We start from the raw sequence: 17,760 nt of genomic DNA on the forward strand, positions 1-17,760 counted from the left end.
ACGGTTTATCGTTTATAGAACAATTTTAAGTAGATTTATTTATATTAACTTCATAAAATGTTTCTTTGTTAATAATACTATAAAGATATTAATTTCACCATACAATGACCGCTAAGGAACAATAATACCTCTAGAAGGCGGCTTAGCTAGCATACGCTACTTAAATAAATTACATGTGTCTAGTTATGAACAGAACATTCATTTCCAAAGGAGTCGATGGTTGATATTAATACAGTAATCATTATGTACGGTACATAATTCATGGTCTATAGGTATTATTGAAAATTATTGACTAATGTATTTCTTGTTTTGTTTTTATTGCTTTGAATGACGAGACGAGCTTGCCATCCGCCTAATGGTAAGCGATATGACCGCCCATAAGTAGCAGAAACACCATCCAACACCTTGAATTACACAGTATTGTATGGTATTCCACTGCGCTAGCCATCCTGAGACATAAGATATTAAGTCTTATAATGTCCAGTAGTTACACTGGCTACAATGTACTTTCTAACCGGTATACAATAGTGACGACACACTGCTGCTTGGCGGCAGAAATAGACATTACGGTGGTACCTACACAGGTGGACTCTCACACATTAGAAACCTACCACCAGTAATTGCAAAATTTATATAGACATGGAGAATTTAGGATTTTCAGACCTACAATAATGTCTACACTTAGAATAAAACTTTCCATCTTGACCGGAAAACCAAAAACATGTAAAAAGCATAGGAATGTGTTACGACGCGTGTTTATTTAACAAACTTGTGGTCTAGATAAAGATCTGCCCATTTCATTCGACGCGGCCGTAAATCCAAGCGAAAACCAAATGTGTTTTTCATAAAAACACATAGAAAAAGTTGAGCCTCATGCCACAGTGTCAAATATTGGACATCTGGCATACGTCACGTGGAATGTAGGGAAAAAATTATATAAATGACATGCGTTTTTGCACAAACCGTCTTACGTTTGTTTGTTTAGTTTCTTTTGCGGTTTGGTATGTTAGAATTATGAATATGACTCTGTTTTATGAATTAGTATAGACAGTGTAAAAAAGCGTCGATAGCCTAGTTGGGTGTAGAACGGACTGCCAAGACGAAGTCTGCAGGTTCAAATCCCAAAGGCACACACCTCTGACATTTTTAAAATCATGTGTGTATTCTTTGTGAATTATCGTTCGCTTTAACGGTGAAGGAAAACATCGTGAGGAAACCTGCACATCTGAGAAGTTCTCTATAGGAATTTCGAAGGTGTGTGAAGTCTACCAATCCGCACTAGGCCAGCGTGGTGGACTAAGGCCTAATACCTCTCAGTAGTAGAGGAGGCCCGTGCCCAGCAGTGGGACAGTATATAATACAGGGCTGATATTATATTATTATATATATAAACAGTCTACATACATATACATTGGTCGAGCCAAATGAAGAGATAAGACGGAAAAAGAAGACTATGGTTCTATTCAACAAAGACTTTATACGTTCACTGCAAGTGACCCCTGCACCTGATGGTAATTGGAGTGGGGTCCAATAGAATTTTGACTAACGAAAGGTGATTAGCCCTTGGCAGTCGACACAATTATGCCGGCCTGTTGGAACCGGATATACACAGACTGATCCCGGAACGCGACACACTTACGTGGACCACTATGACGGGTTTTAATTCGTGTAAGGTGGTCGCTATCCGGGCAGATATGACATATATCCTACTACCAGTATTTAACATTAAACAATATATATTGCTCTCCAAAAGTTATTAACAATTGGTATAGTGCCGAAAGCTTATCTGGCCCGATGGCCGAAAGAGGAACTAACGACGTCATTTTGAAATGTCAGTCTGTCTGCCATTCGCTGACATAACTGCCATTGGTTGTTTGCTTCATGTATTTATTTTCCGTTTAGTGATTATATCTAGCGCAAAATGCTGATAGCTTTAAAAAGTGACGCGAGAAATGTTATATTAAAAGTCTTAAATTTTAAGATGGAAGAAAATAGTCTTTTTACTGCAATAATACCATTCGAAAAATTGTATGAACGCGTAGTTGCCGCCACAGGTTAGTTAGTGTTGCAGGCTTTTGAAAATAAATTCCACATAAATACTATTTCGCACGTGCTACTAGAATGGATGTAAGTATGAAAAATCAAATTCTGTAGTGACCCTGATGATGAAGTGACTAATGAATCAAATAATCCCGGTGGCTTAGGAACAGCTGGAGTATTTCAGTTAGAGAACACTCGCCATACATTAGATGATCATAATTATTGTGTTAAAATATAAATATTTTCGAGGAATATGTTTTTTTATTTATTTAATTAATATTTACCTACGTTCTTTCAAATCGCCGGGTGTTTAATGTCAAGTCCAGGTACACAGGTAGTGTGTGCATAATTTCACATATTTAACTAACTTTAAAAAAGGAGATCGATTTGGCACCTACTTATGTATTTTATTATTATAGGAACTGCAAAATATTTACATAATATAATAGTTTGTTATGGCTAATGACAAATATACAAGTCTTTATAAGTATGTACGTATATTTGTATATATGTATGTTCGTCCACGCATTTCTCCGAAACTATTAACCAGAATAGAGAATCGATTTAGTTTTCAAAATGTTGACCATAATATTTTTATTCATCGACTTGCTTACCCACTTTATGGCAAATTTATTTTTACTGGCGACACCAAATGCGGTGACAGTGACTATCTCACCGGGCCAGATAAGTTTGTGGGACTATCTCAGAACAATGACAAGCATAGAAGTAACAATATGACATTTGAGTGTACTCTGTCTTAGACAGAAAGAAATTTAATTGTGTTGCGATCCCTTCTGATATGTTATCGATATCGATAGATGCTTTGTTTATCGGCTATGGTAAATTCACAGACCTGCTAAAATAAACACTGTTCGGTCAGTCAACTACAAACCGTTGCAAATTGCTATTTAGATAAAGGCTAAAAAAAGATATCAAAATCCTGATTTGGTATTCAAGTACCAAAAGAAGTCTGGGTAAATAAAAGCACTCGCTAAGAAGCTGTTAAATTACAATAAACTATAGAACTATACCGGCTTTCTGCGAGCTTAATTTTGACCAATTTTCATTCGTTATTTACAGCAGTTTCCATGCCTTCCGAAACGTCATTCAAACAAAAATGGTCAAGCATTTAGATTATTAAATTAAGAAAATGTTAGAAATTTCGGAAGGAATGGAAACCGCTGTAAGTAACAAACAAGAAATCGGCCGGAATTTCGTTTAGGAGAAAGCCAGTACGCCTTCTGTTCTTTTCTGACTTTCTTAGGGATTAAAAGATACCCAAGAGGTGTGATTTGACAGAAGCTATTAAAATGGGACAATAAAATTAAAACACAGCGGTATCATTCATGTCACATATGTTTGATAAATTATTTCAATGTTAATAAAACTTTGTCGAAATGCTTAGAGCAAACACGGTGCTGTTTTTTCCAATGCCAATTGGGACGAGCTATGGCAACAATCCATTTTTGCCTCATAGCATCATCTGTAGGGAATCTGCAATGAAACACACTATGAAAATCCGATAGTTTCCTCAACCCCCAGCCTTCGCGCACGGTTTCCAAGTGGCTTTTACCACTTCACCACCGTATATTGAAAGTAAAACGCAATTTATGCAAAATAGTCAACTACAATATACTAACATCTATGTTATCGACAGAATATGCAGAACAACACTATTGAACACGACTACGTAAATTGATAAAAATGACAAATACTTAATAATTACTGTATCGAATGGCCAACAGCAGATTATAATATGACTACAGCGTAATAAAGATTAATTAATAATACTTTTTGCACTTATGTACAGGGTTTAAGCAAATATATTAGGTTTTTTGTTTACTCACCGATGGAAGCTGATGATTTCAGTTTCATTTTCTTTACGACAAGAATGAGATTTACACCCCACAATAACGTAGGCCATTGCTTGTTCGTAGGGCTATATTATACTTAAACAGCACTGTGTATTTATTAAAATTAACAACAAAAATATTACAAAACATGTAGCCACTTTTGAAAAGCACGCGCTGAAGTATAACGTAACTAAATTGTGTGGGCGCGTTTGTGACATTGTTTTGAGGTTGGCAAGTTGGAACATTTGACAATTTATTTGCTTTTTAATTCGGCATCATAAAGAGGACCAAAGGTAACCATTTGATAATTTTAAAGTGTACGCAAGCCGACCTTAGCACCATAATATTAGTCTCGTTCTTTTCAACGGTTTTGGCCTATTTGAAAAAAAGGATAAGTATATGAGGGTAATTTAGATTCCTTCTATGCTTGTCATTGTTCTGAGGGGACTATAAATAAGTTGTTTTGTTATTTGAAATGTCCGTGTGACAAGATGTCACAGCGTCCTATGTAATTAATATAACATTTACAGAAAATATGCTAATATGCGCATTCAAAACGTGTGAATCACGATATGGATAACATGAAATATTTTACATTGGTATTGTGCTATTTCGCGGTACATTGAGTAACCATAGCATGAACGCAGAATGAGAAACTTCCCAATGTCCGCTGTATATAATCATAGAAATCTTTGCTATTTTTTAAATATAATCATATGAGTATGTATAATATTTAAGCGACAAAGATTATTTCACGTGGATCAATTTTTTTTCATATTTTTCTTGAAGTTAACACAACATTAAAATACGTATATAAATAAGTATAAGGCCCAAAAATGTATCAAATAGTAAATGACTAGCAAAACACACATACAACTATATTGTGTAAAAAATCTGAAGTAGTTTATGGTTTGCAGCGTTAAAAACCGATTTCATGCAAACCACGTTTCAAGGTATTTTTAACAAAAATTCTTATTTTAATTAGTCCATCTGCAACGTTTAAGAGCAGAGTTATCTCACGTTTGGGACGTAACAAATCGATTTGCAGTCGCACACAGCGTATCGCTTCCTTACAACCCTTATTCAGTATAAAAACCTTAGGAGCGATCACGATTCATGCTATAATAGATTGATTGATGAAAGAAATGTATTCAGTGATATGGACAAGAGTGTTCAATATTTTTTTGTATCTGAATGAAAAGACCAGCCCACCAGCCACAAACAATAGCCACTCGTGTAATAAATTATGTTAAAGTAGATCGACATTATTATAGTAACTGCCAAAAATGCAGTGATTTTCGCCGGTCACAATTTTCATTAAACTTTATTGCACTTCATCAGAACTTGGGGGTCATCGGGCTTTGGTATAAATAATAAGTATTCGTAGCATATTTATTTCTAGTATTAACCTAGTAATACTTACTAATTCTATCTTGGAATCTCATCTTAATATCTCATTATAACATATAGTGAGTTAGATTACCAGAACAAGTTAAATGTTAGTTATGGTTTTTTGACAGTATCTTATAACACCAACAACGCAATGCTGTCTTTGCATGAATATAACTATACTGGGGAATGCAAACCCAAAATTCCGTCACTTCAAATAGGAGATATTCAATAAAACAGTCATAAACTTTCATTTTTATTGCGTTCTTCAATTGTTTTGCGATTGTATCGCGTGGGAAGCGCTAATGTGGGCGCTATTACGTTTTCCTGCAATTGAAGGGCGAGGACTGATTTTTTGAAGTGTGTAATACATATACTTATGTTTCAAAAGACAAATGACTCATACAAACTGTTTTTAAATATATTTTGTTATACCAAAATTAAAGTGATATTGGCAGAAACCAGATTCTCCGAGAGAAACACGCACGATTTCCGACAAATTGGCAGGTGTTTCGAAAAGGTGTTTATGCAGACAATGATTAGTTAGAAAGTTGTAGAGCAACACTGTATCCGTGTTTGTCTTTATGAATGAGCTTGACAGTAATATTACCACTGGAGACAGTGGAAACTCATCCATGCCATAGCGAATCAACGCTCTTTTTTTATTGCTTTGAATGACGAGACGAGCTTACCGTTCGCCTCATGGTAAGCTAAACGACCGCCCATAAACAGTAGAAACACCATCCAACACCTTGAATTACAAACTATTGTTTGTTATTCCACTGCGCTCACCATCTTGCACCATCCTGAGACATGAGATGTTAAGTCTCATAATGTCCAGTAGTTACACTGGCTACAATGTCCTTCAAACCGGAACACAACAGTGACTACTCAGTGCTGCTTGGCGGCAGAAATAGACATTGCGGTGGTACCTACCCAGGCGGACTCTCACATATGAGTGACCTACCACCAGTAAAATGAACCAACGCGAAATGCCAAAACAAATCCTCTGCACTTTTACGGCACACCAATACACTCAAATCTCATTTAGTATTCTAAGGACGTCAAATATCATTAGTAACCTTTTTTTGTTAAGTTTCCGTGCGCGTTCCATCTTCAGCCTCAAGAAATCTAACATTAGTACTAATATATTATTTCTAGTATTCCGTACCGACTTAATGACTGGTCTCTTCTAAATCTCTTTCTTTCTAAACATGCCCTTAAGCTAGAAGTAATTCTAAAGGATGTAGACGTAATTCTTGGAAAGGATATTTGTAATTACGTGAGAAAATAACCTCACGATAAGGAACACTAGTTGCGTGTGGATTAGAGATGTCCGTATGCGGACCTAATTTAGTACCAAAGAACTTGTTCGTACATCTTTCATATAAGTTTTGGGGTACAAAATCGAATTTTAACGTTCAAATAACTAGAAACTGTGTATGTTGAAACTAATTGATGAATTAACTCAAATTTGAATTATGTTGTCTTGTTCAACAAAAAAAGACAACGTTTTAATTATATGCTAATATTATTGGATAAACGCTATAATCTATTTTAAAATTAATTTATAACGCAACAGCTGTTGTGTAATGAATCCTTATACAAGTGCAACTTAGGAAATATCCTGTTCCGTTACAAAGGGAAGTCGATATTCGATACTGGACATATGCAAGGGATATGGAGGAAGTTGTGGTGAAATATATGTCCTTCTAGTCGCAAATATGTTTGAACGTAAATGTATCTTCTTGAATAATCTTCGCCATTCTTACTGAGATTTTACAAAATGATTACGTAAAGTTGACTTTGATTAGAAGACAGGATACATATTAGGTGTGTAAGGTAAATGTTAGGATGCTCAGCAATATTTGAATCAAATTTTGATAATAAATAAAATAATAATATATTTTATATTAATCAAATTTTATTCATACTCAAATAGGATTTTTTTTTTCAAGGATAAGTACTAACATTTGTAGCTACCATTAAATTAATGTATGAAAAATAGTAGAATGTAGTAATTATAGTAGTGTGAAGTACCTAGTCGTAGTAGTATATAGAGTCTAGAATATGTTTCAAATTCCAACGCACTTAGCGTAAATGTTGATTAATAAATTTCGCGTCAAGTCCATATTGTAGAGAACCAAACCATAGTGAAGTAGCATTAGTGGCTTGATCCGGAGCGATTTGTCTTATCAGTTGACCTTAAAATTAGATTATTTTTCTGATTTTATCGCGGTTTTAATATTTTATTTTTCTCCCGACGTTTCGAATTCTTTGCAGCCTTCATGGTTGCGGGAGGGATTTAGGTGTTGTTCATCCGCAAAGTCAAAGTTACAATGACATGTGTTTTATCAGATGACGTTTAAAATACTTGAATATTTGAATTAACTTTATCCCAAGTCCCGTACGTATTCAGGAATCCTATACGCACCGTGACGAGTCAGATCGCGTGAATGCATTAGTTCCCACGGGAGCGGCAGGATGTTAGTCCTTTTTTATCTTCATACTGTTCGGTTTTTCTTCGAGTAATCATAGGAAATGTTTAGATAATTGTAGGAAGGTCCTTTACGTATTGGCGCTTAGGTAATGACTGTAATTTATGTCGGTTAGATCCTGTTTTGCACAATTTACAAATGTTTACGAGTGTTGTGAGGATTTGAGATTGTGCTGCCACTGCGTAATTGTATACAACTGCCTCTATGACTTTTGTATTACGGCACGACTGTAGAACTGGGGTTTTGAGTTCGATTTCGGGTCGGCAAATGATTTTGTCACTAATGATTCACGAAGTAGTTTTATTTTCGCAAATTAACTGAAGTTAATATCGATTTTGTTTCTCATTTGGTGAAAGTAGGGGGTCGAGGTTCCGCTAATTGATACGTAATTCAAACCCCCCCACCTCCCAGCCAGGTACATTGATTTTTTCTTCTCAGTATCAGCACGCTATGCTTAAACATTTTGGGATACGCCTGTATAAACTTGGCAATTTTTTATAAATCTTATCTAGCGAATTGTATTAAATTCTATAATAAAATCCCTCTTGAAATAACCAATCTGCCCGGCTACAAATTTAAGTGTCATGTTAAGCGCGAATTAATGTCAAAGGTATTATAATGTAAAGGATTACCTCGATGATCAGACGGTTTGGAAAAACAGTCCTGCACACCCTGTCCAACCCTATGTTAACGCCAATATTATAAATTAACTACATAAACGTCTCATGTGTACCTTTCTACAATTTTGACATTATACTGGGTAACAGTTTTAAATTTACGTGACATATTTTATTTTATATTGACTCATTGAATTCTCAATGTATAATAGACGACCGACCGATCATTTTGTTGCACCAGCCTTAAAATTTATAATCAAACAATGACAAAATATTAAATGAAAATATTATGTTTGTAAATGTAGGCGTATGCACGCTGTACACTGACTGTTTCATAGTTTTTATATTTTTTTTAGTATTATTGTTTTTTTTTTTCGTGAATTTTTAGTTATTGCTAAATACTTTTATGTGGATTTTCTCCGCACTTTTATGGTGATGTGCGTGTATTAGAAATAGAAATAGAAATAGAAATAGAAATATATTTAGGTTCAGTTCACATTAGTTACATCAATTCACGGCGGTCACTGCACTAGGCTCCAGGCCCGTATCGCAGTTAACCAAATAAGAATTAACAATATACAATTACATTTTCATATGGCGACCAAATCCGGTTCACATCTTCGGTATTATTAGCTTATATAATTAATCAGACTTTGTATAGAAAAGACATATTAAAAAAATATATATATTTAATAACAATATTATAAAAGATTGGACAATTGATGACAAAAAATAAAGCCCGGAGTTTCTTTCTGCCTTTCTTCTTCGGGTAGTCATCGCTTAGGTAGTTAGTGAAAGGCTGATAGGTTAGCTAGGTTAGGGCTTTTATTGTCCTCACCGGTGAGGATCGCGACGCGTTTCTCCCTTATTGCTTATTTAAAAATACATACATACATAATTTTATTTCTTCTTCCCTGCCAGCCCGAGCTGGCTTCTTTGTTTACCAAGTATATTTTTCATTTATTTTATTGTCTTTGTTTAAGTATATAAGCTAATCTAATTAAGTAATAATTGAATATTCTCATGTACCTTGACTTATCATAAGTGCAACTATGTTCGCCTACGTGATGAATAAAGCATTTTTATTTTATTTTTTTATTTATTTAATTCGGTACAAACATAAACCATTTAAAGACCATAACAGCTATTAAATAAACTAATAATAATCATTCTCCTGAACCATATCATAAAAGTAAAAACGAATCGCATGATCGTTGCATACATATGAATCAAGTAAGCACCCTCTTGCAAACACGGCCCACTTCCTCGGAATCACAATAACATCCGAAAGTTGTATCTCATGCATAGTAATGAGGAGGAAATCCTGGTCACCCTCCACCGCCCAACGATCCAAAACATTTCGCCCATTTGAGAGGTCGTAACACAATTAACGTGGCTGTCTAGTTAACTAACGAGTGATTTCAATAAATCCCAATAATTAAGTTGGTTTGATCAGAAATATAAAACACCTTGACTAGTGGTGAAATGGGGAACTAATTTATTGTTGACAAATTTAAGTATAAACAAAAACAAAATGTAGAGCCTTTAAAGCAGGTTCATCTTTCTGGTCAGTCTGAGGGTCGGAGTATAAATAATAAAAGAGGTTACAAATATTAACAAATAAGAATCAATACTATTGCTTAAATAAAATACCGAAAGGTACAGATGACTTGATGGGTGCAATCCGCTTTTGGTTGTTCGGTTTTATTTTTAAAGGCTTATGTTTTTTTTTATACTGCCACGCTAAGTGACCAAAGAGTCCAACAAATGTCGACTGACGAGAGATGATTATCGGTCGACAATCAACACTGTTATTCCGGCCTGTTGGAATCGTATATATACAGGTTGATCTCTGAACGACGAGCGACACATTTACGTGGACGGGTACTACTATTACCACCAGCAAATGGTCCTAAGTTCAGCAGACTAGGTGACTAATGTCGATGATCATCCAAATGTAGTTTAAGTAAACAGACGACTTGATAAAGGTTGCAGGAACTCGCTGGCTGCAGGCCACTTTCGACAGGTTCATCTGGAAATCTTTAGGGGAAGCCGATGTGCAGCAGTGGACTTTATGTGGCTGATGATGATAATAAAACACGAATAAAACTGAATATTATTTATTTATAGAACTAGTATATCTGTATTTATCTAGATATGATTTATAATTGCACCGAGATTGCCTCATCTCTACATACCTAAAGGTGATACAGAATGACAGCATAAACTCCACTTGTACATTTACTGTAAATAAATTTGCCCGTTAAGTATAGCGAGGCGTTTTGTCTGCCGAATATTCCGTTGCTCATAACACATGCACCCTAATATCCGTATCCTACCTTTGCATCGCGAATAGCACATTAATTACTCTGAGCATGCTACTGAAGAGCACATGGTAGTCACGTTTATTAAATAGGTCATTCGTGTCCGTCTGGCTATATGTCGAAAACCTGTGCAAGTATTTGTGTACAAGGTTGTTGTCTATTTCTGTCGCCAAGCAGCGGTGTATAGTGACTGCTGTGTTCACGTTCGAAGGACATTGTAGACTTAACATTTCATGTCTCAGGATGGCGAGCGCAGTGGAATACCAAACAATACTTTGTAAATCAAAGTGTTGGATGGTGTCTACTGTTTATGGGCGGTCGTTTCGCTTGCCATTCAGGCGAACGGCAAGCTGTATCGTCATTTAAAGCCATAGAAAAAATAATTACCCAGCTATAAAAAAAGACAAAGTTTATCTACATTAAATACTTAAAGTGATAAAGGTATTTATTTTGGTAAGCGTTTGATAAATATTCTAAAATGTGCATAAAAAGTGTCTGATTTAATTATATTTATGGCTCGCTATTTTGGTCATAGTGGCTTCAACATTCGCGGACTTTTATTTAGAACTATTAAGGACAAACAATCCTACGGTACATCATTTTTGTCTAACTCCAACGGTTTAGGCAGCGTACGCTAAGATGGCATTTTTGTCCGACTTACTTGATATGTATCGTTATACTATGACCAAATTATGCAAAATCATTATAAATTGTAGCTTATGTGTTATTCTGATGTATAACCAATATTACTGTGAATTTTAATCCAAATCCGTTCACTAGTTTTTTAGTACATCATTCATCCATACATCTATCCTCACAGACTTTGGTATTTATAATATAAGTAGGATATACCTACCTAATAGTACCTTACTTCTTATGTTACTATTACTGTACTTTACTATTACAAATGTTTGTGAAACTGTGTGGACGTTTGGAAGAAGTAAATGCAGAAACAGCTTAACTGATTTGGATGAAATTTTACACACAGATAGATCGTTTCCTGGATTAACATATAGGTTACTTTTTATCCCAGCAATTAACTCCTATGGAAAGTAATGGGATTTTTAATCAGATTTTTGAATAAATGGCGCCGGCCTCATGCACGTAGCGCTAAAATCACTACAGTTTTTTAGGGAGTCTAGACTTTTAATGCAGGCGAAGTCGCGGGCAATACCTACATTAAAATAAAGGTTTAAGCAATCCTGGAAAACGTCAATGGGCACAGGTATGCCGTCCACCAAAAGATGCTTCCTATGTTCCAGTTTTTTCCTGAAATGCAATGAACTGATTAAGAAATATTAATTTCGAATGGTAAGAAAGCCTATAATCCCCGAAGGGAAAGGCAGTGGCGCAACTAATTCACCCACGATGTGGTAGAGACCCTATCGCTATATAGCCCACCTTTTCCTGAGAGGGTTGTGTGCACTCATATAAAAAATTAAATTAATTTATTCCTTATTTTACGACCATATAAACTGCTCTAAACAACAATAAAAAATCAATTGTATTTTCTTTTCTCCTTTCCCTATCATGTATTGTAGTCTTTACCTTAAACTGATTTTGAAAAGAGCAACACCAAAGTTTCTTGCCCGTTCTTCTCTGGTGAGAACTGCTTTCCAAAATGGTGGTAGAGTTAATATTGACGGAATCTAAATAATGTATAACATTTTACGGATTCAAATAAATCATTTCATACCATTTCATTTCATATTCCAAACACCGAGAAAAAGACCCAATATTATCCAGGATCCGGGATTCAAATCCTAGACCAAAGAGCGTCAGTAGTCCCGTGCACAAAACAAAACTTCGAAATCAAGGCAGTTTATCAATAAAACAAGATTAATCCCTGATGAACTCATATTTAATTTTCTTACCAATCTTCAATTCCATTATCAATCGCTTCATAGTAATTGGTTCATTCTGTATTATCCATCAACAATAACTTTAATTAGTTATAACAAAAACATATACCGCTTTCAAAAACCACTACCACTTAATTTTTTTAGGCACCGACTCCAAAATTGGTAACTAGTATATAGGTAAGGTGTTATTGTTTTGATTTGTAGTGGTTTTTGAAAGCGGTTAAAATTATATATCATATTAAAATAAAACTATTTTACGATTTTATCACGATCTTTTATATTATAATAATTTTCTCACGACGTTTCGAAGACTTTGCAGCCGTCGTGCTCATGGGGTTAGCTAAGGCGTTGGTCATCCGCAAAGTCAAGTCCGATCTACGCAGAATGAGCTCACAGCGTCTTGAAATCTGGCAGCCGGTCTTTGCCATATACCTCTGCAAGAACCGGGTGTATACAAGATATATTGCAACTGTGTCCTCTGTAATGACGGCTAAACAAAAAAAAATATAGGGACCCGCTGTAAGAACATATAGCTGACGTGCAACACCGACACTCTTCGACGTCTGTAGTTGTTGAACACTCTGAAGGAGGCTCCATGATTCGCGAGGTTATTGAAATTAAAAAACATCCGAATTTCGATAGAGAAGATGGTTGGAAGCTTACCCAAACTTTTTTTTACGGGCAAAAAACGCGTCTTTGCTACCCATCACTTGGAGGATGAGTGGAGAGGTAGATTGCACAACCCTGGGATCCAGCTCTACATTTAGTTAAATCGGAACCCAAAAGACCGGCTGCTAGACTTCAAGAAACTTTACTCGCATTCTGCATATATCGGACCACCAACAGCAAAAAATTTTATGTAGGTAGATATTGTAACTTTGACTTTTTGATGACCAACACCTCAGTCCGCCCCGTGACTACGAAGGCTGCAAAGTCTGCGAAACTTCGAGAAAAATTATAATTTAAAAACCGAGGTAAAATCGGTAAAATAGTTTTATTTTAATGTCTAACATTGGTATAAACATAAGAAACCATTATATCGACGGTTAAGAAGCTTAAGCGACACTAAATTTCATACCTAATTAGCCTTTCAACTCTCGATATATATGTTTACAAACAAACAGTTAAATTAAACTAAATACAACAAAGTTATAAAAAAGTATTACTAAAGAATAGAAAAATAAACAGGTATATATATTTATAAACGTAATCTATAATATAAAAAAATAAATAAACAAATAATAAAAAAAAAATAATAATAACGCTAAATGTGTTGGTAAGCGCATAACTCAAGAACGCCTGGACCAATTTGGCCAATTCTTTTTTTTTAATATTCGTCGAAGGTCAAGGATGGTTTTTACGGCGAGAAAATATCAAATAATTGCCGGAAAAACCCTAAAAACAGTCCTTTTCTTTATCCCATACAAACGTTTTCTAACTAATACGTAGAGTCAATTTGAACTTTATTGCTATTGTATAAAGTTCACTGTTGTCTAAGCAATGTAGGTGTGTTCCTAACATCAAAACAGTGTGCGTTGGAGCATAGAATATAATAATGTAATGTCGCGTTCTGAAACTCAACAAAAGTGATATCGCGGACCCGACTAAATTGAACAGTCACAAAATTTAATATATCATTAATTTAAAAGACTACAGTTTCCAGTGCGGCTTGCTTTTGCTATGACCATAAACAAGTCCCAGGGGCAATCATTAAGTGTTTGTGGTATTAATCTGGAAATCCCATGTTTCTCCCATGGTCAATTGTATGTTGCCTGTTCCCGTTTTGGAAAACCATCAGATTTATTTGTCTATGCGCCAGGGAATCAAACAAAAAATATTGTATATCATAAAGCACTACAATGAAAATAAAACTGATTTTTGTTAATAATTATGATGATTACCAATAAAGCGATTACTTACTTTTAAATGCTTATATCTGTTTTATTTAATAATTATTTTTTATTCACAACGCCCTATCATCAGGGTGAAGGTTCTGTTCAGGAGAAGTTTTGCCCCGACAATAAAATAGATAGCAGTCCATTGAAATGTTACATTTTTTAGGCCTTACCTTGCGTTTTTTAGAGGACGCAATTTTATTTTTTGTAAGTCTAAAGCTAAAACCAAGTTTGTGGGGTCGCCACCCTTGTCCCACGGCCGCCATCTTGAAAATAGGGGTTGAAATGGTTTTACGATGTATCTCTTAAACTATTTGTCTGACAAAAAATGTATAAACATTTTTGTTGCAAATTAAATTCTCTACAACTTTGGTCTAGTAACTTTTGTCGTAGAACTATAAATAAAAAAGTTATAAGCGAAAATGTTAAGAAATTCAATGTTAAGCAATGTCCATTGCAATGTCATCAGAACGTGTGTTTATAAGGTTCATAATACTTTTTTTTTGTACTCTCATTAATACCCAAATACCCAAGGGACCATTAGGGAACAAAAGAACATCTGCCTGCTATTATTATTATTATTTCTAACCTCTCTTATTGTAAGAATAGCTGATAATATTGTGTTGAAGTTGTCGTTCAACTTATATCTTTTAGTTTTGCTACATATTTCTGTACGTGCGGATGTATTTTATTCTGTTTTTAATTGTGAAGACGATTTCGAATGATTTTAGACACGATTTTAACTTTAGTGAAAACTACTTTTTTTTTATTAGCATTTTGACTTTTAAATGACTTTTAAAAGTCAATATGCTAATAAATAACTTACTTACGACAACTTCAACACAATATTATCAGCTATTCTTACAATAAGAGAGGTTAGAAATAATAATAATAATAGCAGGCAGATGTTCTTTTGTCCCTAATGGTCCCTTGGGTATTTGGGTATTAATGAGAGTACAAAAAAAAGTATTATCAACCTTATAAACACACGTTCTGATGACGTTCAATGGACATTGCTTATCATTGAATTTCTTAACATTTTCGCTTATAACTCTTTTATTTATAGTTCTACGACAAAAGTTACTAGACCAAAGTTGTAGAGAATTTAATTTGCAACAAAAAATGTTTATACATTTTTTTTGTCAGATAAATAGTTTAAGAGATACATCGTAAAAACCATTTCAATCCCTATTTTCAAGATGGCGGCCGTGGGACAAGGGTGGCGACCCCACAAACTTGGTTTTAGCTTTAGACTGACCCCCCCTACACTTCAAAAAAATAAAATTGCGTCCTCTAAAAAACGCAACCCCAAATGTAACTTTTCAATGGACTATAGGAACAAAAAACTGTCATATTACAAATCTTTTTGACAGGACGAAGTCTGTCGGGTCCGCTAGTTACATATAAAAGATTCAATCATGACATTAATTCCGCCTGTGTACTATAAGAATAAAGTTTCAATTAATAAAATAAAGAAATAAAAGAGGATAAGATCCTTTTTTATGTTTTTATTTTTAACCGAATTTACCACCATATTTCAGTAGTAATTTATTCTATGACTAGGCGAAATGGGTGGGTGCTACTTGGAGACCCACTTTTCATATGTGTATTCCGTCTCATAATATGACAGAAGGCGAGCCTAATGCCATATCGGGCACATATTCCTGACTCCAGGCCGATACAGACAACAAAAGATCCCAATATAATTTTGCTCGACCCAAAAATCCAACCAGGAAGTTCACAGTCGTATGGTACCGCGCACGCAGTTAAACTACGCCAACGAGGCAATCAATAATCTTAAAGATATTGTAATTGGGTAACTCTCTCGTATGCAAAAGTTTACCAAGTACTCTCGCAAAGTTGCAGTTTAAACTATATACTATTCTTACAAATGTTATTAGCGTTATTCAACTCCATCTTATCTCATCACACCGAGCGGAGAAGCTCGCCGAGTCTCGGAAAGCAATAATTAGTTTTAACTCGTAACGAAATGAATCAAATAGAAGAATAAGGAGGAGTTGTAATTTTTTTTTCTACTTCTCTCTATGGCAACGTGGAAGACAAAATTATTCACTACAAAAGGTATTTTCAACCTTAATCATAAGGACATTTACTACTGGCAAAACCTAGTTGTAAAGCACCACGGATTTTTTTTCATAGTACCTCGGCAAAGTGGCCTCACTGCGCCTGATGTTAAGCGAAGTGAAGCTTATAGAGAGTACCGACCGACCAAAGATACAAGCATCTCTGGACGGTCAGAACAGTCACGCGGGCCTACATAATTGCTTGTTCACGCTCCGTTTGAAGGACCCCATGTTATACCCCCACGTATGCTGGCAAACCATTCCACAGCCTGACGGAGCGGCACAGATATCAATTACTGAACCATTTGGTTTGCGTCGAAATGGAAGACACCACCGATCTGTGGTGCGGCAAGCCAGCACGCGTGGTTCTAAAAAAAGTGAGGATGAAATAAGATTGAATAGTTCTTCGGAGCATCACCATGATACAGACGATAGAAGATAAGGAGTGAGCTAATGTCCCGTCTCAACTGCAGTGGCCCTAAAATTTTTGAGCCGTCTGCATCATTTGCAATGCGGATAGCCCGTCGCTGCAATCCGTCCAAGATATCGAGCAAGTATTTTGCGGAACCATCCCAGAGGTGCGAACTGTACTCCATACTCGACCGCACTTGTGCCATATATAAACGGCAAAGCTGACCGGGCGTGAAATATCTCTGCAGCCTGTTCAGAATTCCGATTCTTCGAGCTGTGGCAGATATTACGCCCTCGATGTGACACAAAATATCGGGGAACCCATAAAAAAGCCGGAAAGGTGGCGAGTAGGCCCCTGTGCCAGTCCCTATCAAACGCTTTAGCGATGTCGAGACTCACGGCTAAAGTCTCGCCATGCTTATCCATCACCTCACCCCAGCGATGTAGCACGTACGCTAAAAGATCACCCATTGACCGTTTCGACCGAAAGCCGTATTTTCGATCATTGATCAAGGAGTGATCTTCTACGTAGCGGCCCAACTGATTATTTATGATCCGCTCAATTACTTTGCATATCACTGAAGTTACGGCAAGTCAGCGGTAATTGTTAACTATTACCGCTGACTTGCCGTAAACTTTGTTTCAGCAGGATTTCCGCCGCGTGTACGGTGGTCGCTATCCGGGAGGATAAAATTATACTACCACTAGCTGAGGTGGAGTTCGCTCGTGTATCCCTCGGTAGCCTCTTAACCCCCTCGAAAAGTAAGGGGGAGTAGATCTTATTCTG

The sequence above is a fragment of the Manduca sexta genome, chromosome 7, assembly GCF_014839805.1.
Source record: "Manduca sexta isolate Smith_Timp_Sample1 chromosome 7, JHU_Msex_v1.0, whole genome shotgun sequence".
In the NCBI taxonomy this organism is placed as follows: Eukaryota; Metazoa; Arthropoda; class Insecta; order Lepidoptera; family Sphingidae; genus Manduca; species Manduca sexta.